This window comes from Cicer arietinum, chromosome 5 (genome assembly GCF_000331145.2).
Source record: "Cicer arietinum cultivar CDC Frontier isolate Library 1 chromosome 5, Cicar.CDCFrontier_v2.0, whole genome shotgun sequence".
NCBI lineage: Eukaryota > Viridiplantae > Streptophyta > Magnoliopsida > Fabales > Fabaceae > Cicer > Cicer arietinum.
This window is the reverse complement of record NC_021164.2, coordinates 15,851,112-15,859,515: the sequence shown is the minus strand read 5'-3', so window position 1 is coordinate 15,859,515 and position 8,404 is coordinate 15,851,112.

The window sequence follows — 8,404 nt, the reverse complement described above, 5'->3', positions numbered from 1 at the left end:
TCTTCGTCGATCGTCGTCTCTAAAAGTCCGCAAAAGACACTATGCGAAAAAACCTATTTAACCGCGCTTTTTTTAAGCCATTTACAACGCTTTTTCAAGAAAAATAAGCGTTGTCGTATCTAGCGTTGTAGTATCTAGCGCTGTAAAAAGATACAACCACGCTTTTTAAAATAAAAAAGCGCTATAAAATAGGTAGAGATATTGAGCGTTTGTTATACTCGTTTTACAGCGCTTTTTGGAAAAAGCGTTGTAAAAGGTGCATTCAATAGATGCATTATTATTCACCTATTACAGCACTTTTTTGAAAAAGCGTTGTAAAAGGTGCATTCTTATTTTAGTTTTATTAAAAGCGCCTTTTTGGTTTTTTATGGCATTTTTTTAGAAAGCGCTGTCTTTTAATTTTTTTTTTTCCAAGATCATTTTTATCTAGAATCAGTTCACACAATCAGTACACAACAACATAACTATATAACTTTATAATTTAACTTTATAACTTTACATATTTACACAATCAGTTCACAACATATTTATATACATATTCACATATTGACAACAACACAGAACTATATACATATTCATATAACTACATATTCACAACTTTTCAAATGTGTCCAATCATATACATATAACTATCATAACTACACAGAACATAACTGCCATATATTCATATAACTATCCCTTTCAGCATGCCATTTCTCAGCAATTCAAATAATTTTCATTTCAATCACACACTGACACTAGTCTTCCTTTATTTCAATTAGATCTCTTTCAGAATATGTTGGACTAAAATTTTCAAAAGTACTGTGCGATATAAAAATTGAAGATAAATAAGTTATAATCAAATGTATACATAGTTTTATGAAAATCAAATAATGAAAATATCGTACCGTTTGTGGCATAAAAGTTTGATTCATATCAACAATCTCCTTCATGAATTTCAATATATAGTACCCACAACCGATGTTGTTAGTTTGACGAGGGTACTATAAAATAAAACATATAAGTCAATAAATATTTGTTCATTGATATTAAATGAAATTTTAAAGGCATATATTTCAAACCTTTATTGGAATCTATGTGATGTTATTTGACTTTTGCTTCAACACTGTAGCACCTCTTTAAGCTCGAAAAACTTGTAATGCACCATCGAATAAATAAATGTGATTATTATAGCATTAACAAACACATTATATATATATATATATATATATATATATATATATATATATATATATATGTAAGAAATAAATGAATATTACTTACGTGTCGAACATAGTCTTTATATTGGAGTGATTGTTGTAATTGTCGTGCAAGTGATCTAAATAGTATATAACTTCATAGGTCGCATTGATTGCAAATAGCACCCAATGTGTCCTACAACAATCACTCCAATATAAAGATCTCATAAATTAAAAAACATATAAATAAAGAATATATAATTATGTACCCTGAATTATATGGTGCAAGGAACAACTTATCCTTCTCTCTATTTCTTAATAGGATATCTACAATGTATTTCTTTACATTCACTGAATCAAGTTTAAACATCAAAAGCTTATGCGGAGACAAGAATGAAAATCTATTTGACAATCTGCGCGTGCAACCAACTTCTCATACAAAAACCTTCAATGAAAATTTCAAATTAGATTAATTACCAATAAATTAAATTAATTACCAATAAATTCATTTAAAAGTAAACTTTACCTAATGTATAAGCTGATGACAGTAGCACTCAGCTCCTTACGGTTGAGAAGTTCGTATATGTGCTCTTTTGCAAGTAGTTCTTCATACTCATCTCCGAATATACCTTTATCCATGCTTATGATGCATGAATCGTTGTTGCTGCCCATATTCGTTTTTACCTGTATGTCAAGACACGACCCACCAAGGCATGGCTGACTTATTTTAGGAGCAGGAGCAACAACTGATTTTCCCCAATCCAGTTTTTGAGCTACAACTTTGGCAGCTTTATTACCCTCCAACTTTTGAAGTATGCCTGATTTTTTACCTTCCAATTTTTGAAGTTTGTCGGCTTTATTTTTACCACGAACATCCAGTTGTAGTGTGGCAACTGGTTTATTCTGGAAGCTGGTTTGCTGTGCGAGTGGTTTATTGCATTGAATCTGAAAAAATGAGGTTAATTAGTTTGTTATTTTATTGAAGTTGAAAAAATGACAAACCTTACAGAATAAATGTGACAAACCTTTTTCGGCGATGTGACTGACTCGTTTATGGGAATTTTCTTATCATTCCCTTTAGACTTTGTCTAAATCTAAATAAATTTGAAATTAAAGTTAACAGCGGAAAAAATATCAGCAATTAAATATAATCAATCATAATCATATATCGTGCAATTAAATATACATATCAATTAAACATACATTTCAATTATTTAAACATGCCTTATCAAGGGCAACAAGATGTGGGGGGCATGCCACATAACTACAAATTTAGTGAGGCCCAACACGGGAGAGCAGACTGAAGTAGAAATGAGGGTGTAATGAGCAACTCGTAGGTGTATGAAAGAAAAGCGCAACCAGTAACAATAATAGCCCAATTAATATGCCAAAGTAGAAAATAAATGTGTAAATAGTCGTCTGGTCCAAAATTCATTTTCTAATACTTCTAAAAACCCTCAATAAATAAGTAATTTTTTTGACTGATCCACTCTAGAAATATTTTCTCCAAAATACTCTTTTTAATACTATTCTTTCTTAACATAGATAAATCTAATTTTAACCAAAACTATCATATTCAAAATAATAACTATAACTATTACTATAATATTTTTTTAAATAATCACATAAAAATACACCATCTTTATAGAATAGTCAAAATGATAAAATAAATAAACATAACATCAATAATGTATATTAATTACCAAATCAAAATAAATATGTATAAAATAATCATACCATAACAACTATATAAAAATAAAGTATATCAATATCAATATTATTACTATCTAAAGATAATTATTTGTATCATAAATAATTAAAGTAAGACATATTTAGAAATAATTAAATATAATCATGTGTACACTTACAATGAGTCTAACATCTAAGAAAATATCACATTAATTATGAACACACATGTACACGTAAAATCTCTTAAAATATTATTATTTAAAATATGTACCATAAAATACTATTCTTTTTAGAAAAATATAAAAAAAATATTAAATTATAATATGTGTTATTTTTATTACTCATTTAATCCAATATATATAAAACTAGCATATCATAAGAATTACCCATATAACAAAATTAATCACATAATTTATCAACATATATTCTAAAATAATCTTAACGTCAAATTAAATTTGGGGTGTTACAAAATCATATTTTGTTACAAAATTTTAAAGTCATATTTAATTAATAAAATAATTTATAATAAAATTTGTGGTGTTATAGAAGATATGACTCTTTCCACTACAAGAATTTTGTGATTTAGTTGGGCCAAAAGCCCTAGGAAATGCTAAAAAGTCCTGAAAAATACCACAATTTTTAGGGCCAAAGTACCCTAGCTATAACATTCATCAAAAAGGAATACCAAGAGCTAAAGTCCTCGCAAAACACATCTTTTATTGAAAAAATGGAATTGTACCTAAGGTCAAAGTCCTAGGAAACAAGATAGGGTTGAGGCCCTTGCAACGTACCTAGGGCTACAGTCTTCGTTGATTTAAATTTTAAGAACATTTCCTAGGACTCAGACCCTCACTAAATTCATATGTCAGAACATTTTCTAGGACTCAGGCCCTCACGTGAGATATTATATCTCAAGGCTAAGGCACTCGAAAATTGTAAGACCCATAATTTTAAAGTACACTTTATGTATTTTATATGTTTTGGATTTTGGCTCGGAGGCTTTTTAGCCAAAGTTAATAATATTATGGAGTTTATAGGATCAAAAAGTTATTTTGACACCGTTTAGAATTACTCGTCGATAAATAAATTTAAATTAAGTGCGGTAAATCCTTTACGGAGAATTTAATGCGTTACGGGTGAAATGGTAATTTAACAAATATCTAGATATTTTGAGATATTTGTTAAGTTATATTTAATATATATATATGTTTGCTTGGAGAGAATAGAAAGAAAGGAAATTAGAAGGAAGGAAAAGGAAAAGAAAAGGTTATATAAAGGAAAGAAGGAAATAGAAAGGAAGGAAAAACAAAGAAAGGAAAAAGGAAGGAAGGAAAATCTGATTTTCCATCTTCTTCCTCTACTACCCGCGGCCAAATTCCCTCTTTCTCCCGTTTTCATTTTTATATGTTTGCTTGGAGAGAATAGAAAGAAAGGAAATTAGAAGGAAGGAAAAGGAAGAGAAAAGGTTATATAAAGGAAAGAAGGAAATAGAAAGGAAGGAAAAACAAAGAAAGGAAAAAGGAAGGAAAGAAAATTCAGAATTCCATCTTCTTCCTCCCTACGCGTGACCCCCCATTTCCCCTTCTCCTCCATTTTCATCTTTCGTTGCTTTCTTTCTTCAAGACTAGTATCCCAAGGTTGGGTGAGTGTTAGAACAAGGATTTCGCAACTCCACTCTTCCTCTTTGATTTGAAAATGAAGAAAAACGGTATTTGAGATTCAAACACAAACCCCTCCGTTTCTTCTAGATCCAAGCTTCATTTCGCGAAGAGTTAGAAGGGAAAGTTGCTCACTACCATGCCACGGTGCTAGGGGACCAATTTGGAGGCGACGTTGCGAGCGAAGATTTTACCGAATTTACTCACGGTGCTGTAATCGTACGTTAGAGCTAACGTTAAGGTAAGGGCTCCTTCCAAACTTTTAGTTTGCATTAGGGACTTATCTGTGGTTGTGTGGGAAGGAATTTGTTAGGGTTTAATGTATCGATTTGGGGAAAAACGAAACTAGTGCGTTATGGGTAAAACCTTAGAGTTAGGTTTTGTTTATATTGATGAATGTTTCGTGGTAAATGAATTTGAAGTCAGTATGTAAGATTTTGAATAAATGAAATTTATTATGTTGATTTGTGTTCATCGTATTTGGCATGTTCATACTTGATGTTTGTTGATTGATGTGTTTTGGTGCGAATTATGAATTGAATGTGAGAATTTGTTTGAGTTTGTTTTGTGTGGAATTCGAAAACCATTAAGTTAAATGAGGATTAAGAATGGGGAATCTCTTAATGTCTTGTATACTTAATGTGCGTTTTGTTTTGAAAATTGTTTAAGTTAACTGGGCGTTGAGAATGGGGAATCTCTTAATGTCTCGGTTACTTAATATTTGTTTTTTTGAAAATCGTTTAAGTTAACTGGGCGTTAAGAATGGGGAATCTCTTAATGTCTCGGTTACTTAATATTTGTTTTTTTGAAAATCGTTTAAGTTAACTGGGCGTTAAGAATGGGGAATCTCTTAATGTCTCGGTTACTTAATATTTTGTTTTGAAAATCGTTTAAGTTAACTGGGCGTTAAGAATGGGGAATCTCTTAATGTCTCGGTTACTTAATGTTTGTCTGTGAAAAATCGTTTAAGTTAACTGGGCGTTAAGAATGGGAAATCTCTTAATGTCTCGGTTACTTAATATTTGTTTTTGAAAATCATTTAAGTTAACTGGGCGTTAAGAATGGGGAATCTCTTAATGTCTCGGTTACTTAATATTTGTTTTTGAAAATCGTTTAAGTTAACTGGGCGTTAAGAATGGGGAATCTCTTAATGTCTCGGTTACTTAATATTTGTTTTTGAAAATCGTTTAAGTTAACTGGGCGTTAAGAATGGGGAATCTCTTAATGTCTCGGTTACTTAATATTTGTTTTTGAAAATCGTTTAAGTTAACTGGGCGTTAAGAATAGGGAATCTCTTAATGTCTCCTCCTTAACGTCCAGTTAACTTAAACGGTTTTCAAAACAAAATATTAAGTAACCGAGACATTAAGAGATTCCCCATTCTTAACGCCCAGTTTACTTAAACGGTTTTCAAAACAAAATATTAAGTAACCGAGACATTAAGAGATTCCCCATTCTTAACGCCCAGTTAGCTTAAACGGTTTTCAAAACAAAATGTTAAGTAACCGAGACATTAAGAGATTCCCCCTCCTTAACGTCCAGTTAACTTAAACGGTTTTCAAAACAAAATGTTAAGTAACCGAGACATTAAGAGATTCCCCATTCTTAACGCCCAGTTAGCTTAAACGGTTTTCAAAACAAAATGTTAAGTAACCGAGACATTAAGAGATTCCCCATTCTTAACGCCCAGTTAACTTAAACGATTTTTCTTTAAAACAAAATATTAAGTAACCGAGGCATTAAGAGGTTCCCCCTCCTTAACGTCCAGTTAACTTAAACGGTTTTCAAAACAAAATGTTAAGTAACCGAGACATTAAGAGATTCCCCCTCCTTAACGTCCAGTTAACTTAAACGGTTTTCAAAACAAAATATTAAGTAACCGAGACATTAAGAGATTCCCCCTTCTTAACGCCCAGTTAACTTAAACGATTTTTCTTTAAAACAAAATATTAAGTAACCGAGACATTAAGAGATTCCCCCTCCTTAACGTCCAGTTAACTTAAACGGTTTTCAAAACAAAATGTTAAGTAACCGAGACATTAAGAGATTCCCCCTCCTTAACGTCCAGTTAACTTAAACGGTTTTCAAAACAAAATGTTAAGTAACCGAGACATTAAGAGATTCCCCCTCCTTAACGTCCAGTTAACTTAAACGGTTTTCAAAACAAAATGTTAAGTAACCGAGACATTAAGAGATTCCCCCTCCTTAACGTCCAGTTAACTTAAACGGTTTTCAAAACAAAATGTTAAGTAACCGAGACATTAAGAGATTCCCCCTCCTTAACGTCCAGTTAACTTAAACGGTTTTCAAAACAAAATGTTAAGTAACCGAGACATTAAGAGATTCCCCATTCTTAACGCCTAGTTAACTTAAACGATTTTCAAAAACAAATATTAAGTAACTGAGACATTAAGAGATTCCCCATTCTTAACGCCTAGTTAACTTAAACGATTTTCAAAAACAAATATTAAGTAACTGAGACATTAAGAGATTCCCCATTCTTAACGCCTAGTTAACTTAAACGATTTTCAAAAACAAATATTAAGTAACCGAGACATTAAGAGATTCCCCATTCTTAACGCCTAGTTAACTTAAACGATTTTCAAAAACAAATATTAAGTAACCGAGACATTAAGAGATTCCCCATTCTTAACGCCTAGTTAACTTAAACGATTTTCAAAAACAAATATTAAGTAACCGAGACATTAAGAGATTCCCCATTCTTAACGCCCAGTTAACTTAAACGATTTTCAAAAACAAATATTAAGTAACTGAGACATTAAGAGATTCCCCATTCTTAACGCCTAGTTAACTTAAACGATTTTCAAAAACAAATATTAAGTAACTGAGACATTAAGAGATTCCCCATTCTTAACGCCTAGTTAACTTAAACGATTTTCAAAAACAAATATTAAGTAACTGAGACATTAAGAGATTCCCCATTCTTAACGCCTAGTTAACTTAAACGATTTTCAAAAACAAATATTAAGTAACCGAGACATTAAGAGATTCTCCATTCTTAACGCCTAGTTAACTTAACAATTTTCAAAACAAATATTAAGTAAACGAGACATTAAGAGATTCCCTATTCTTAACGCCCAGTTAACTTAAACGATTTTCAAAAACAAATATTAAGTAACCGAGACATTAAGAGATTCCCCATTCTTAACGCCCAGTTAACTTAAACGATTTTCCAAAACAAACATTAAGTAACCAAGACATGAAGAGATTCCCCATTCTTAACGCCCAGTTAACTTAACAATTTTCAAAACAAATATTAAGTAAACGAGACATGAAGAGATTCTCCATTCTTAATTCTCCTTTAACTTAAACGATTTTCACAAACACACATTAAGTAAACCGAGATATTAAAAGATTCCCCATTTTTAATACTCGTTTAACTCTAATGGTTTTCAAATTTCACAACAAAACCAACTCAAAACATTTTATCAAATTCAATTCACAATCCACACCAAAACACATTAAATTCGGTATTAACTTAGAACACGTCAAATACGACGAACACAAATCAACACAACATAACACTCAAACACATCAAATTTCATTTACCCATAATCATACACAAATGAGTTAAGTTCATTTTCCACGAAACATCCATCAAATTTAACCAAAACCTAACTCTAAGATTTTACCTATAAAGTTTTAGATTCATTTTCCCCCAAATCAATACTCCAACCCTAACAAAATTCTTTTCCACACAACCACAGATAAGTCCCTGAATGCAAACTAAAAGTTTGGAAGGAGCCCTTACCTTAATGTTAGCTTTAACGTGGGTTTCCGGTACCACGAGTAAATCTGGTAAAAATCTCCGCTCGCAACGTCGCCTCCAAATTGGTCCCCTAGCACCGTAGCGTGGTA